Below are 18,036 nucleotides of genomic sequence, written 5' to 3' on the forward strand. Positions count from 1 at the left end.
ATTACCCATCCAACCATCGATGTTTTCATCATCTCAATATCTATCACATTATAACTTACACATCTATTTTTCATAAAGGTAATTAATGTAAATGAAATATTTACATATGTTTTCATTAATTTTTTAGGATGATTTTAAATAAACTCTTATTTTTCTTAAATAAAATTTCACCTATAATTAAATCATATTTATAACAAAAAAATATATGTTTTTGTATTATAATGTATCAGTGTAATTATTGCTTATTATTATTATTATTATTATTATTATTATTATTATTATTATTATTTTGCTAATATTAATATCAATAAAAATATTATTATCATTCAAATTTTTATATAATCTTCTTCCTATGATAATTTATTTTTCAAAGGATAATCATAATATTTATGATTATATATTATACGTTGTTTTTATTGTTATTGTATTTATCATTTATAAGTGGAACAAGTCATGAAAATTAAATATCTTATATTAATTAGTCATCAAATAATGCATGAATGCATGTAAAACGAAGGTGGAAAAGTGCATAAAAGGCCAGAAGCTCGTTTTCCACATTTTCATGATGTTCCCATTATCATATTACTTCAAAGTGTTGGTGATTAAATTATCAACGATCAAAAGGAAAAAGGAGAAATTATTTTATGTGTCTTTGGAACGACATAAATTATTATTAAAAGGACAAACAGAAGAAAAAAAAATACAAATACCAAATAATCAAAAGTATATTCAACCCACTTAATCATTCTTTAATTTGTTGTTTTTATTAAATATCTGAAAGATTTTTGAGAAATAATTTTATGAAAAAATATTCTTTTTAATTGACCACTCAAAAAGTAAAAATAGGCTTAAAGATATTAGGATATCTCTAATAGTTAACATTTTAAAAGCTTTATATAGATCAAAAAACTTTTGTTATAAACCTATTGTATTGATTGACCTTTTAAATTTTTTTTAAGAAATTAAAAAATAATAAATATTACCCTTATATGATTTTTCAATTTTTAAACTAACGTAATAATTATAAAAATAACGTTTATTTGATTTTAATATTTTAATAAACAAAAAATTACTAGATAGTATGTTACGGTAATGTTTTTAATTTTTTTTTATCTTTGGTATATATATTATTTTGAAAATTTTAAAAATTACTACGATATATTCAATACTATTTTCTATAATTAATTAAATATATTACGTCATAAAAAATTAATCTTCAAATATAACTAGGATGTAAAATAAACTATTCTGAAATATAAGGGTCAAATGGACAAAAACTAAAAGAGGATTAAAATCTATATATCTATATATCTATTACAATAATAAAAGTTAAAACACTTTAACCTATTAATTTGAAACTCCAAGAATCTTTTAAAAGTCTTTTCATAATGATTGTAATAATTTCAATTTGTGCTACTTAATTTATTGATTAATAAGAATAAGAATATCAATGATTTGAAATTCTTAATTCAACTTATGATATTTAATTGATTAGTTTTATTTTTTTTAACAACAAACCTACTTTACCCTTAAATAACTTCTAAATTTATCTATGTCTTTTATAGGACTTGAACCCTCGACCTTAAGAAATGAGGACAACACCGGATACCGTTGAGTTAGAAATAGGGATGGAAATTTCATCCGACCCGGTGGGGAACCCGGTTGACCCGCCCCAACCGGGGATGGGTATTCCCCGCCAAAATGGGTATCGGGTACGGGGCTGGGAATCCCCGTTAGGCTAAAATCGGGGATGGGTCGGGGTTGGGTATAACAATCCCCAACCTGTCCCGCCCCCGCTTTGATTACTATATATATATATATATATATATATATATATATATATATATATATATATATATATATATATATATATATATATAGGGAGAGGATCAAATGAGAACACCTAAAAGGTTGAGAACGCAAGAACAATTCTGGACCAATCAATATATAAGGGCATACTAGTAAATGTATGTTTTAATTAAATTAAAATAAAATAAAATTTAATCAAATTTCCTTAAATTTAGGATCAGTTACCAAAAAAGAAATAAATATTCAATTTTTTATTTTTCTTATTAATAGAATATAAAAAAACATTTTTGTCAAAATTTATTTTAAAACTGAAAAAAAAATTCTTAAAAAAATCAATTTTTTTCTACTATTTCACATTTTTTTTTGTTTAAAAAAATGAATAGAAATCGAACACCAAATTAGTACATTTGTATTCATAAATGATTTTTTTTTCAAAAAAACCTGATACTACTCCAATCACAAATAATTACACATCAATTTACAAGTAATCTAATTCCTTTTTTTTAATCAATTGAAAATAAAAAGAGTGTAAAAATTATCATTTCTTCAAAAAAAATACCTCTAATCATAAATAAATATACTCATTAACACATTATTACATTGTTATTCACAAACGAATACACTGCTATTAACAAATGAGTACCCTGTTATTCACAAATGAATACACTGTTATTAACAAATGAGTACCCTGTTATTCAGAATTGAATAAATGAATGTTTCTAATCATCAATAAATACATTCACTCATTGTTATTCACAAATGAATACACTTGTATTCACACATAAATGCACTGCTATTTACTCACTGTTATTCACACATGAATGCATTGCTATCCACAAATTTTATGAATAACTGTAATTCATAGATAAATACAATTTTTCATTCTTCCATTTCCTCTCACACTCCCTTCTTTTTCTCCTATCTTCGAGGTGCAACAAAAACACCCCCACCAGAGGTGTTTGCTGGTGGTTTCCGGCGAGCCAAGGGCAGCAGCCCCCTCCGTTTCTCCTACTGTTTTACGACACACCAAGCAACCCAAACACCCCCTGTTGTCGTTTTCTTTCTGCCTTCCTCCCCCTCTCATCGACAGTAACTGGAACAAGAAAAAGAAGTGGTGAAGAGGAGAGGATTCACTAAAGCCATGGCCGATGAACCACATCTTGAAACTGGCGCTAGCGACTTCTTCCTCTGTGGGACCTTCCTTTCTGAACCCTCCAAAACTGGAAAAAGAGGGGAATTTCAATAGAAGCCACCTCTCGAATGAGAAGCTGCCCAGAAGCCCAATTGATATCCCGGTGACGATGATCCCAATCATACCTAGAAGATTCTTGGTGGCAATCTTTACTCTGAAATGAGAAGGTTTTATTGTAGACCAAAAGGAGGAGTGTTTCTTTGCATGTTTAGGATCCTCACTAACTCCTTCAAGATCGTTTGGGTTTTCTGTAAGAGTGGAAAGCGTTCTCCGGACAACGGTGGCATCGGCTGATAGTAGTTTAACAGCCCAAAGGCCCTTCTGTTTTTGGTGTTCTATGGTTGATCCTTTTGGAGGAGGAGGACCAGGGATCTGAGAGAACATAAGGCAGATTCGAACGAATCAAAAGTTTAATATAGTCGAAATTATTTCGGAATTTGAATTCAGCAGGAAAGATCACACGAAATGATGAATGTATCATACGAAACAAACCGGAAATATAGCCTTACCGTAGGTCAAGCTCTTTTGGGTCTTGATCGTCGAAGCTCCGCCAGTTTATCAACATTAGCCACTCCTAAAACCGCAGACTCAAAAGTCCCAAAATTACCTGCTATATTTTTATCCGATTCAAGGGACAGGTAGGCTTCAACTCGATTGGGAGCTGCCGGCGAAACCCACTGCCTGGAATTGAACATCAACCCTATTTCTGTCGGAATTGAATAAAACCCAGTGGTGATGATTCCAATCGAGGACGAGCTTAGCTTCCCTCCAAACACCCCCTGTTGTCGTTTCCTCCCCTCTCCGTTCGTGAATCCTCTCCTTCTGATCAAAAGCAATTCAGAGATCCTATTTCCCTTTCCCCCTTTTTGGCTTCATCGATTCCAATCTGTCTCACCGTTCTTTTCCCTTTTTTGGTGGATCGATGATGTAGGGTGGAGGCGTGCCAAGGTTTACAGAGAGAGATGAAGAGAGAGATGGGAAATAGAAGGAAATAGGTGAGTGATTGAGGAATTATAGGAATTAAATAATTGTGGTAAAGGTCCAATTACTATAATACCCTTATCACCATTTGAAGTTACACTTTAATACCTGTAACTTTTAAAATTTTATATAAATGGCCCATTTAATAATAACCTTAGATTTAGTTTTTTAAATGGTTCAGATCTGCTCTCGCGTTCTTAACCTTTTGGCTGTTCTCATTTGATCCTACTCATATATATATATATATATATATATATATATATATATATATATATATATATATATATATATATATACTAATATTATATACTAATATATATATATATATATATATATATATATATATATATATTAATATTATATACTCATATATATATACTAATATTATATATATATATATATATATATATATATATATATATATATAATATTAGTATAACGATCATTTATTGAATTTGAATTAAGTCCACTAAGATGAATTGATCTATATTAGACCATCAGAGATAGAGTCCATATACGAAATTATGTCCCCAAGTCCAAGAGTTCATCAGTCATCACTTTTTTCGACAATCTATATACCAAATCGTTACTTTTTGTTTTGATGTTTGTTAAACTTTATGATTGATGTAAACAAAATCTGATTATGGCATATGGTTTTGATCACATATTAAACTTGGGTTTTGTTTTGTAAATTAAGTTTATTATATTAATAGATTGAGGATAGGTTGGGGATGGGCCGCAGATCAGCTAAGGAAAAGCCCAAAATACAAAGGGGATAGGATTTGATTCCCCGCATCCGTCAGGGATGGGGACAAGGATGGTCAACCCCGACCCAAACCCGCCCCATTTCCATCCGTAACTAGAAGCTCTTTGGTATTTAATTGATTAGTTAACTAAAATCTTTTGTCTATATAAGAATAACATTTTCATGCTTGTTTACTTATCTTTGTTTCTTTTTTTCTTCATTTTTGTCATCTAAAATGCATGAAATCTGAAAAGAATGCGTACATAGGATGGTTGTTTCAACTTTATACATTGGAACCGATACAAATAGAGAGGTAAGTGGTCTATAACTGATGGTAAGAAGATCCAGGTACTATTTTAAAATATTTTGCTTCATGCTTTGTAAAATCTAGACAAAATTTTACAAAATGGTCCTTTTGGTTTTAAATAAGTAACAGCCCGGATTCCCAGGTATTATTTATTTATTTATCTATTTATTTTTTTGATGATTTCTGAGGAGACTCGGCGAGTTGGAGCCTAGACTCGCCGAGTATGATCGCGGATTTGGACGCGGGTTCGCGCCCGGACTCGGCGAGTCCGCGCTGTTTAATGAAACCCTAATTTCTCGGGTGTGGAGCCTATTTAAAGGGCCTTATGGCCGTCATTTATACTCACCAGTCCCTTGAGAGAAACCCTAGTGAGCTTGAGCGTTTGGAGTAAGTCAAGGAGCCATTATTGACCTTGGAGGTGTTATCTAGCAAGGGAAAGGAAGCATTAGCCAAGGGGGAAACAAGAGGAGCCACTTCCTAAAGATTTGAGGTCCAGAACATCACGTTTGAGGTACTATTTTTGAGCCATTCTCTGTTATGTTGATGTTCATGTTGATTTAGGGCTTATTAAGCCCTTTTGTTGGTCCCTTAAGCGAGTTAGGTTCTGGATCTGGACCCTTGGAGGTCCAGAGTGTCCCTTTTTCCAAGCTTTTTATGAATCCATGGGGGTTTTGGATTGGGGTCTTTGTGCTTGAGGTCAAAACACCATTTATGAGGCATGGGGTGTGTTATGAGCACCAAGACATGAACTTTACGTGATGAATGTGCTTGGGAGGGCCAGATCTATGAGTTGTTGGAGCGGATCTGACCTCAGAAGTGAGATTGAGTTGGTGCATGGCATGGACTCGCCGAGTCCGAAGAACAGACTCAGCGAGTAGCATGAAGTTTGTCCTTGACCACTCAGCGAGTGGTCTTGCCGAGTTAAGGGTCGACTCAGTGAGTCAGGGAGAGTTAGAGAGGGTTGTCAGATGGACTGAGTCGAGCTGGGACTCGCCGAGTTGTTCTTGAGACTCGGCGAGTTGAGTCGTGGTGGCCCCGCGATTCATGCCAGGTGGAACTCGTCGAGTCAGGGGAGTACTCGACGTGTCAAAAGAGAATCCTAGAAGAGTTGGTGAATACGTATAGACTCGCCGAGTCGCCCTAGTGCACTCGCCGAGTCTGGTCAAAATTGACCGTTGACCGTTGACCAGAGTTGACCAGTGTTGACTTGATAGGGGTAGTCAACCTTAGTGGTAAAAGTGTTAATTAGAGATGTATGATGTTATAGGAGGATTATAGCTCGGAGGATCAACCACGAGTGATTTCCAGGATTCGCGGGTTATCGAGATATACGAGGTGAGTCTTCTCACTATACTTCACCTTGAGTAGGTAATCAGAGTTATGTGTCAGAGTATGTGTATGTTATGTGTATGCTATGTGTTGTACTGCATGATGTCTATGTGATTTATGATGTGCATGTTTATAGAGTTAGGACCGGAAGGTTCCCAGAGTTAGAACCTGAGGGTTCACAGAGTTTGGGTGCACGGACCCATAGAGTTATAGCCTCGAGTGGCTAATATGTGTTTATGTGGTATTTTGGGGAACTCACTAAGCTTTGTGCTTACAGTGTTAGTGTTATTGTTTCAGGTACTAGTGATGACCGTGGGAAGGCGCCGTCTTGATCTATACACACGCAAGGGATTTTTTTGTGATATGATCTTGGGATTTTGTATGATGTGAATTGAAGATTTAAACTTGATGTTTTATGAAAATTTAAATGAAAAATGTTTTTATATTTTGCGAAAAATTATTTTCAAATTCACGGTGTTACAAGTTGGTATTAGAGCCTTGGTTTGAGGGATTCGAGTACACCTTCAGGCGTATTTGAACTCAAACTGAGGATTTGAGAAGTACTTTCAAAATGAGTAAAAGATTTTGAAAAGAAACGCAGAGCAGAGTTGTGTGTACGATCAGTCCGCGCTCGAACGGTGATTTCCCAAAATACCCTCATGTTATGTGCTATTGATATTGATATGATGTATTCACATGCTAGAGTAGGCTAAGTATTCCTATTTGGACTAGAGTGGCCTGATTGTGATGCCTTAGCCTAGGAAGTGGTGAGCTGCTATGAGATGCTTGAGAGTGAGTAGGTAGCAGCGAGAGACTTATAAGGGATCTATTAGAGAATAGTCTGTGCATGATAGAGTACTTGGAATTTGGGATCCGAAGAGGAGGACTTGGGGTGTATTCTGATACGGTGCGGACAGTAGTATTGGGCCCGTACTACTGAAAGCACCGGAGCAGTGTACAGCCCAAGTAAGAATCTTTGTAATACCAAGGGTCAAGGAGGAATGGGTTGTCGAGTGTGAGTATGCTCAAAGGGGTTCTAATTTTTTGTATGTTGTATTTCAGAGGTAGATCATGGTGAGGACACGTTTGATGCCTGAGAGCAGTGATACCAGTGATGAGGAGATCCGCCGGATCATCCACGAGGAGGTGGCTGCGGCCATCAGGGCAGAGATACCAGAGATGTTCGGGTCTATTAATACCATGCTGATTGAGACCTTTGATGAGCGTTATGCCGCTCTTTCTGAGGCTGCTGTTGCAGTGGCCACCGCAGCTATTGCTGCCGCGAGGCCGCAAGGTGGTGATGTGTTGCTGTTCCGGGAGTTCAGCAACACAAAACCACCAGAGTTTGATGGGACCCAGGACCCGGTGGCAGCCATGAGGTGGATTTCTGATATAGAGGGGTGTTTCTTCACTTGCTCATCTCCTGAGCATTTGAAGGTTCGGTTCGTGCTAAACCAGCTTCGCTTGGGAGCGAAGGACTGGTGGAAGTTTGTGATGGCGCATTTTACGCCTGCTGAGCTTGCGACAGTGACCTAGGAGAGGTTCACTGCCATGTTCCGAGATGAGTACGTTCCCCAGGTGGAGAGGGAGTGTTTGGCACAGGAGTTTCTGACCCTCAAGCAGGGTACTGAGTCAGTTACAGCCATCACCAGGATGTTCCATGAGAGGGCGATGTTCTGCCCTGAGCACGTGTCCACTGAGCAGGCACGTATGAGCCGATATTTGAGTATTTTGAGGCGAGACATTCGGGAGTTTGCGGCGAACTCCTCGTACCGGACATTTGCTGAGCTTCAGGCAAATGCCCGGAAGAGGGAGATTGAGCTGGAGACTCTGGCCAGGGAGGAGGCGGAGTCTCAGGGGAGGGATCGGCGACCGACACAGTCTCAGCCGGCAGCCAAGCGGGCCAAGCCCGCTGATTCCAAACCAGGGAGCCAGAAGGGCCGCACTTGTGGGAAGTGTGGCAAGGGTCACGATGGAGTCTGCAGAGCAGGATCTTGCTACAAATGTGGCAAGGAGGGGCATATGGCCAAGGATTGCCCCAAGGGGTTTGCAGTGTGCTTCCACTGCAATCAGACCGGACACCGGAAGGCAGAGTGTCCGCAGTTGCGAGGGTCATCTCAGGGAGCACCTCAGGGATTTGCCCCTGCCGCCATCAGAGCTACAGAGAGTCGGCAAGTGAAGGCCGAGGCGCCGAGGGCACGAGGGAGAGCTTTTCAGCTGACTGCGGAGGAGGTCCGCGCAGCGCCCGATGTCGTGGCTGGTATGTATTCTTTCATGTATTTATTTTGATGTTGTGATATTATGCTTATGTTATGTTATGCGTAGGTACTTTTCTTGTGAATTATGTACCTACCTTGGTGTTATTTGACTCGGGTGCGAGTCGGTCTTTTGTATCTTTGGCTTTTAGTCAGCATATCAGTGTTAGTCGTGAGGCATTGAGTCGGCCTATGAGAGTTTCCATAGCTGATGAGAGGGTGATATATGCCACGGAGGTTCTCCGAGGTTGCGTAGTCGAGATTTTCGGTGTTGAGTTCCCGATTGATCTGGTTCCTATTGCGATGGGTGATGTCTGTGTCATTGTGGGCATGGATTGGTTGAGCAGATTCGGTGCGGTTATCGACTGTGAGTGACAGCTGGTGACCATACGAGACCCTAGTGGGGGAGTTATTTCGGTGTACGGCGAGGGTACACGTTCAGGATCAGCATTTTGTTCGGCCGCTAGAGCGAGGTAGTGTCTACAGCAGGGTTGTAAGGGTTTTGTGGCGTATGTGATGGATACGCGGGTGGATTCTGAGAGGCCGAGTTCAGTTGAGGAGGTTCCGGTGGTGCGTGAGTTCCCGGATGTGTTTCCCGAGGAGTTGCCGGGTGTGCCTCCTGTGAGGCAAGTGGAGTTCAGTATCGATTTGGTTCCGGGCGCCGTGCCTATCGCCAAGGTGCCTTATCGCCTTGCACCTCCATAGATGCAAGAGTTATCCTCGCAGCTTCAGGAGCTGCTGGGGAAGGGGTTTATTCGGCCGAGCAGCTCGCCGTGGGGAGCGCCTATCCTGTTCGTCAAAAAGAAGGATGGTTCACACCGGATGTGTATTGATTACCGGGAGTTGAACAAGCTGACGGTCAAGAACCGTTACCTGTTGCCGAGGATCGACGATTTGTTCAATCAGTTGCAGGGAGCATCTTGGTTTTCCAAGATCGATTTGAGGTCTGGATATCATCAGGTGAGGGTGCGGGATGAGGACGTCCAAAAGACAGCGTTTAGGACGCGTTATAGGCATTACGAGTTTGTGGTGATGCCTTTCGGGCTCACCAATGCCCCGGCAGTGTTCATGGATCTCATGAACCGAGTGTGTAGGCCGATGTTGGATCGGTCGGTGATTGTATTTATCGATGATATTCTGGTATATTCGAGATCTAAACAGCAGCATGAGGAGCATTTGAGAGAGGTTCTCGGAGTTCTGAGATCGGAGAGGTTTTATGCCAAATTTTCCAAGTGTGATTTCTGGTTGCGGGAGGTCCGGTTCTTAGGACATCTCGTTAACCAGGAAGGGATATTGGTCGATTCGGCCAAGGTTGAGGCGGTGATGAGTTGGGAGGTGCCGAAGTCACCCTCCGAGATCAGGAGTTTCCTAGGGTTGGCAGGGTATTATCGGAGGTTTATTAAGAATTTCTCCAAGATCGCAGTGCCACTCACCAGATTGACCTAGAAGGGTGTTGCTTTTTCATGGGGCCCCGAGCAGCAGGCCTCCTTTGAGACACTTCACCAGAGGTTGTGCGAAGCCCCGGTGTTAGCTCTCCCGGAAGGGATGGAGGACTTTGTGGTATACTGTGATGCATCGATTTTGGGATTGGGAGCGGTGCTGATGCAGAGGGGGCATGTGATAGCGTATGCATCGAGGCAGCTGAAGCCTCATGAGACGAGATATCCCACCCATGATCTAGAGTTGGGGGGCAGTGGTGTTCGCCCTCAAGATTTGGCGTCACTACTTGTATGGGGTTCAGTGTACAATATACATGGACCATAAGAGTTTGAAGTATTTGATGGATCAGCCCAACCTAAATATGCGTCAGAGAAGGTGGTTGGATGTGGTCAAGGATTATGATTGTGAGATCTTGTACCACCCAGGCAAGGCTAATGTGGTAGCCGATGCATTGAGCCGCAGGGCGGAGAGCACCCCGCTACGGGACGTATGTTTGAAATTGACCGTGATAGCTCCAGTATTAGACGCCATTCGCGGGGCACAGGCCGAGGCTGTGCGACCTGAGATGCAGAAGAGGGAACGGGTTGTTGGTTTGATTTCAGAGTTCGTTATCGATGGTCGGGGGCTTATGACATTTCAGGGGCGTATCTGGGTGCCGTTTGTGGGAGGAACGCGTACCATTTTGATGGAGGAGGCTCATCGGTCGAAATTTTCGATCCATCCGGGGGCCACTAAGATGTATTTGGATCTGAGAAAGGAGTATTGGTGGCCCTGTATGAAGAGGGATGTCGCGTGGTTTGTTGAGAGGTGCTTGACCTGCCGGAGGGTTAAGGCCGAGCACCAGAGGCCGCATGGTAAGTTGCAGCCATTGGAGGTTCCCGAATGGAAGTGGGAACAAATCACTATGGATTTCATCACCAAATTGCCAAGGACTGCCAGAGGAGTTGATGCAATTTGGGTGATTGTGGACAGATTGACGAAGAGCGCTCACTTCCTTGCTATCAGCGAGAGTTCTTCAGCAGAGAAATTGGCGGAGGTGTATGTGAGGGAAGTGGTATCTCGGCATAGGGTGCCGATCTCGATTGTTTCAGACCGTGATGTGCGTTTCACTTCCAGATTCTGGAAGAAGTTTCATGAGGAGTTGGGTACTAGACTGCATTTTAGTACCGCATATCATCCCCAGACAGACGGTCAGAGTGAGCAGACGATTCAGACGCTCGAGGACATGCTCCGAGCATGTGTGTTTGATTTTGCGGGTAGCTGGGATGCATATTTGCCCTTGGCAGAGTTTTCCTACAACAATAGCCATCATTCGAGCATTGGTATGCCACCCTTTGAGCTGTTGTATGGGAGGAGGTGTCGGACCCCCATTTGTTGGGGAGAGGTTGGTCAGCGGGTGATGGGCAGTACAGAGATTGTGCTTCAGACGACAGAGCAGATTCAGCAGGTCAGACAGAGGTTGTTGACCGCTCAGAGCCGACAGAAGAGTTATGCAGACAGACGCAGGTCCGAGCTTGAGTTTCAGGTCGGCGACCTTGTACTCCTGAAGGTCTCTCCTTGGAAAGGAGTGATTCGATTCAGGAAGAGGGGCAAGTTGGGACCCCGATATATCGGTCCTTTCCGAGTGATCGCGAGGGTAGGCCGGGTAGCCTATCGTTTGGATTTGCCAGCAGAGTTGGGGCAGATTCACGACACTTTTCATGTGTCGCAGCTGAGGAAGTGTATAGCCGATGAGTCGGCAGTGGTTCCATTAGAGGATATTCAGGTGGATGCGACCCTGAATTATGCCGAGAGACCAGTGGCCATCAGAGATCGGAAAATCAAGGTTTTGAGAAACAAGGAGGTACCCCTGGTGTTGGTTCAGTGGCAGCATCGGAGGGGATCGGAGATGACCGGACAGTGAGATGCGTAAGCAGCATCCGGAGCCATTTGCAGAGCGAGACTTCGACGGCGAAGTCTAGTTCTAGTGGGGGAGAATTGTAACAGCCCGGATTCCCAGGTATTATTTATTTATTTATCTATTTATTTTTTTGATGATTTGTAAAGAGACTCGGCGAGTTGGAGCCTAGACTCGCCGAGTATGATCGCAGATTTGGACGTGGGTTCGCCTCTCGGGTGTGGAGCCTATTTAAAGGGCCTTATAGCTGTCATTTGTGCTCACCAGTCCCTTGAGAGAAACCCTAGTGATCTTGAGCGTTTGGAGTAAGTCAAAGAGCCATTATTGACCTTGGAGGTGTTATCTAGCAAGGGAAAGGAAGCATTAGCCAAGGGGGAAACAAGAGGAGCCACTTCCTGAAGATTTGAGGTCCAGAACATCACGTTTGAGGTACTATTTTTGAGCCATTCTCTGTTATGTTGATGTTCATGTTGATTTAGGGCTTATTGAGCCCTTTTGTGGCTAGATCTAGTGCTTCCTTGGTCCCTTAAGCGAGTTAGGTTCTGGATCTGGACCCTTGGAGGTCCAGAGTGTCCCTTTGTCCAAGCTTTTTATGAATCCATGGGGGTTTTGGATTGGGGTCTTTGTGCTTGAGGTCAAAACACCATTTATGAGGCATGGGGTGTGTTATGAGCACCAAGACATGAACTTTACGTGATGAATGTGCTTGGGAGGGCCAGATCTATGAGTTGTTGGAGCGGATCTGACCTCAGAAGTGAGATTGAGTTGGTGCATGGCATGGACTCGCCGAGTCCGAAGAACAGACTCAGCGAGTAGCATGAAGTTTGTCCTTGACCACTCAGCGAGTGGTCTTGCCGAGTTAAGGGTCGACTCAGTGAGTCAGGGAGAGTTAGAGAGGGTTGTCAGATGGACTGAGTCGAGCTGGGACTCGCCGAGTTGTTCTTGAGACTCGGCGAGTTGAGTCGTGGTGGCCCCGCGATTCATGCCAGGTGGAACTCGTCGAGTCAGGGGAGTACTCGACGTGTCAAAAGAGAATCCTAGAAGAGTTGGTGAATACGTATAGACTCGCCGAGTCGCCCTAGTGCACTCGCCGAGTCTGGTCAAAATTGACCGTTGACCGTTGACCAGAGTTGACCGGTGTTGACTTGATAGGGGTAGTCAACCTTAGTGGTAAAAGTGTTAATTAGAGATGTATGATGTTATAGGAGGATTATAGCTCGGAGGATCGAGCACGAGTGATTTCCAGGATTCGCGGGTTATCGAGATATACGAGGTGAGTCTTCTCACTATACTTCACCTTGAGTAGGTAATCAGAGTTATGTGTCAGAGTATGTGTATGTTATGTGTATGCTATGTGTTGTACTGCATGATGTCTATGTGATTTATGATGTGCATGTTTATAGATTTGGAACCGGAAGGTTCCCAGAGTTAGAACCTGAGGGTTCACAGAGTTTGGGTGCACGGACCCATAGAGTTATAGCCTCGAGTGGCTAATATGTGTTTATGTGGTATTTTGAGGAACTCAATAAGCTTTGGGCTTACAGTGTTAGTGTTATTGTTTCAGGTACTAGTGATGACCGTGGGAAGGCGCCGGCTTGATCTGTACACACGCAAGGGATTTTTATGTGATATGATCTTGGGATTTTGTATGATGTGAATTGAAGATTTAAACTTGATGTTTTATGAAAAATTAAATGAAAAATGTTTTTATATTTTGCGAAAAATTATTTTGAAATTCACGGTGTTACAAAAAGGACCATTCATGCAAAAAAAAGTTTCATAAAGATTGTTTTGGGGACAAATTTGAAACCAAAATGTAACATCCCGATGTCAAGAATTTCAATCTCGAACCTATGTTTGAATAATGTGTATTTTAGCCCTTGGAATTGGAAAAATTTGCATGAATCACCCGTTGTGGCATTGTACTAATTTGGGCTTTGAGTTAGTACGTTGGGCGTACGAAGCGTACGTTGAGCGTATTAGGGTGGACCCTAGTATGCTGGACGTACACCTCGTACGCAGGGCGTACGCGCAGGATGTCCAAATCCTAATTTTTAGGGTTTTGGCCCTATATAAACGTCATTATAACCTCATGTCCCCTTCCTTCTTTAATCTCCCTCTGTGAGATCGACCCCAAGATAACCCTAAGTGAAATAGTTCCCTTTTGGAGCACGTTGGAGTGTTTAAAAGAGTTCTTGAAGGTAAAGAGTGAAGTGTGAAGAGTTTGGAGTTGGGAAGCACCTTGGATCTGTGATTTCTACCTTGTTTGCAACCTCTAGGAGGTATAAAGCTTGCAACTTTACTACTCCATCTTGTAGATCTAGATTTTTATTCTTTTAAGACACTTTGTGGTCCTAAAATGGTGATTCTTGATCATGGCATGTTCTTGACCCGTTAAGCCGTCCTTTTAGACCTTAGAAGGGGTCTTAAGTCATAAAAAGGGGGTCTTAATGGTTGGTTTTGCTCCATGCGTTCTTTACAAGGTCTTAATGTATTAAGATGTTGAGTGAAGCACGTAACGGACATGCAAAGTCATAAAGTTGGAAACTTTATGACTCTTGAGGATGATTTAGCCTTGGATTTGAAAGTTGGACGTAAGAGCTTGAGGCATTAAGCTCTTAATGAAGTTTTGGGAAGTCCGGGCGTACACCCTTCGTAACTTGAGTACAGAGCGGGTATGAGGTCAACTCTCCCATCTGCGGTCAATGTTTGGGTACGCCTCGTGTACCTTTGGAGTACGCCCTATGTATGTGTTCTGTGTCGACTCGGCTGTGTTGACTCAGCTGGGTTGACTCGGCTGGGTTGACTCGGCTGGGTTGACTCGGCTGACTTATTGATTATGACCACTTTGACTTTGACCAAGTTTCACTAAAGGGTATTTTGGGTATTTTGGATTGTGGTTAAGAATTGATCATTTAGATGAATAGGTGACATTTAGATTTGATATTTGGAGTTGGGACCTCATCAGCTATTGTTCAGACTATGAGGTGAGTTTTCCTCACTTTACTTACGGGTCGAAGGCACCAAGGCCGGCCCTTTGGATTGATATCCTAGTTATCGTATGTTGTTATGATGTAGTGATATGTTAGATCTATATCTTGCTATATAGGATGTTGTTATGTTGTTGTGATCTGTTAGATTTTTATCCTGGTATATAGGAGGTTGTTATGTTGTAGTGATCTGTTATATCGGTATCCTGGTATATGGGATGTTAGCATGCGGTAGTGATCTGTAGATCTGCCTGTTTGTCTGTTGACTGGTTATATGTTTATATGTCGACATGTGATGTGTGGTTGGGTTGAGGTGGTCCTTCTTTGTGTTGAAGGCCAAGATACCCAGGGCGGTCCGGATAGACTATAGGCCCTACGAGGCGGTCCAGTCAGGCCGATGGTTCGAAGAGCGGTCCGGATAGGCTGTAGGCCCTGTGAGGCGGTCCAATCATGTCAAAGGCTCGGGATAGGTCCGTATAGGTTGTAGACCCTACGAGGCGGTCCAGTCAGGTTGAAGGCTTGGTTATGCATGTTGTTGTTTTATATGGTGTATGTGGTGGTACTTAGGGGAACTCAATAAGCTTTGGCTTACTGTTTAGTTTATTGTTTTAGGTACTTCTGATGATTGAGGGAAGGCGAATGCGTGACCGTACACATCCTGGATTTTTATGTTGTTGATCTTGGGAGATTTTGATTTTTATTAATATTTTTGGAAACAATGGTTTTGTAAACACTTTCATTAATAAAAAGGTCGTTTTAAAAAGTTTGAAATTTATTGTAATTTTGAGATGTTACAAGTTGGTATCAGAGCCTTGGTTTGAGCAAATTGGAGGAACATCCGTTTGAATCAAGTCTCAAACTAAGGAACTACAAAAGCTTTAAAAATGATTTTCGAATTGTTTTCAAAAATAGTCAAGAAAGGATGTGATGTGTACGATCAGTCGGAGCCAGTAGGTAGATCCTAAGTTACCACACCATTATTTGATGTTATGTTATGATTAGAACATCATGCTAGTTGTAGGATATGGATCTTCAGGAATTGCATGATAGAATTGTCTGATATATGATGCCTTATTTCCTATAGATTTTTCTTGTTGATTGTTGTATGACTCTTTCGGGTGTGAACTAACTACTAGTTGAATACGTTAAGTCACATGCTGCATGGGTTAAATAATTTTAGCGTAAAGGATTTGGTCCTGTTGTGCAGCTCTTATATGAGTCCAACCATGGTAGGGTTGAATCTTTTAATCTAAGATTATTTAAGTTATGTTGCATGTGATTGTATTCATGTAGTAGTTAACTGGCACCAATGGGGTTCGTTTGGCAATTGATGGCAGGATGAGGTATGGAACCTAGGATAGCTTAGGGGGTACGTAGTACTCATGATGTGCTTTTAGCAAGCGTTGGGAGTATCATTATGGATGAGTATGTATATGAGTAGTTGGACCGAGGAGGAATGTTTTAGCCACTCTCAAGAGAGTAAGGATAAGATGCATGCGTGTTTTCGTTGTTGTACCAGTTGTGGGTGGTTGTAAGGATCCTTGAGACAAATACGAGTAGGTGTGGAAGGTAATATGTGTTGGGTTTTAGTATACTACAACATCCTATGGTGCACACAAGGTTGCAGAAATCGGGGGATTAATCGGGGATCATTAACTTTAAAAAATTATTAAAAAATAAAAAATATAACATTAATCTTAAGATTATAAGGGTACGTTTAACAAAAAAATATTCCATTTGGCAACTTAATTCCAATATAAAATATAAGGGAAACTTTACATAGATCCACCTTATATTACAAGCCTAAACTCAAACATTCAAAATTTAGGATTAAAACATTTAAAAATTTAGAATTACGACATCCAAAATTTATGGAAACTTTACACAGATCCACCTCATATTACCATCTAGTGATTGGAATAATATGTTACAAATACAAGCTAAAGTAATCACAACAAAACTATTACGACACCAAAAACGAACCACTTGATAGTATTATACACAAACTGGGAACAACAAAAGTGGACCATTATACCCTCCAAATTTGAATAGCATCCAAATGATACATCACTACTGCCAATAAGTTTTGAACACGAATCATATTACTCAATTAAAGAAATCACTTTGTAGAACATGAAGCATCATGAATACCCCTGGAACATGAGAATTGAATAAATACAGACGATGTTGTTTTGCTTTCGTTCACTCCTCCCCCTTTCATGTTATGTTGATCAGACAAGAAGAGATGACTCGCCCATGAATACCAACACCTTGCTTTGATAATCAAGACTATTTGATAATCAAGACTACAAGATTCACTCAGGCAATTGATCGAACACTTGGTGGGCAGATGTTTTCATACACAAACCAACATCACTAGCACTTTTCCCCTACCTGTTACAACCAAAAACAACAAGGATTTTGGAAGTAACTTACGTACATATATAATCACGATTATTGCAATAATAAGATTCTAACATTGTTTCGATTAACCAAGATTCAATCTGGTAACATACGTACATACATATCCTTGAACTCAATTGAATTCTATAGCACGGGATTAAGAAATTGAAAACCAAATAATCTTACATAATTAGGAAAACAAACACTTGGTGTCGGCGGGAAAACAAGGTTGGTGCCGACCGTGTGTCTGCGATTCTGCAATCAGTGAAATGCTTCTCCAATCGGTGACTAGCAAGCCTGCGAGAGAGATAGGGATGAGTTTGAATTGAAGGTGAATCTGAGTCGATTTCAATCAGAATGTTCCCGGATAGCAGTGGAGTTGTTCGATCGAGAGAGGAAAGAGGTTCGATCGAGAGAGAAAGTTGGGGAAGGAGATGCAAAGTGGGTAAGAAAGAGATGCATAAAAGATATATGAAACAATTAAAAGTTCATCCTACATCGTTGGTGGGATAACAGGTGAACACAAAAGTTATTCTATAAAAAAAAGAGCTAGCTCCTATGAGACTCAAACCCATATAAGCTTTGGGCTTGCTGGCTCCTTTGAGCTGGTGGGTCTTTTAGAGTTAGTCGAGCCAATTTGGTCAGATTTGGAGTCTGAGTTGGACCGATTTGGACCGGTCTTGACCGA

The 18,036-nt window shown here is 41.1% G+C and overlaps 1 pseudogene; it reads right to left on the reverse strand.

Annotated features, from left to right (window-relative positions):
• Positions 1-2,668: 2,668 nt before the first annotated feature.
• Positions 2,669-4,948, reverse strand: LOC145095744 (putative mitochondrial saccharopine dehydrogenase-like oxidoreductase At5g39410 pseudogene; annotated as a pseudogene).
• Positions 4,949-18,036: the final 13,088 nt, after the last annotated feature.

This window comes from Lactuca serriola, chromosome 3, assembly GCF_051521515.1.
Source record: "Lactuca serriola cultivar US96UC23 chromosome 3, Lser_US96UC23_V15, whole genome shotgun sequence".
NCBI lineage: Eukaryota > Viridiplantae > Streptophyta > Magnoliopsida > Asterales > Asteraceae > Lactuca > Lactuca serriola.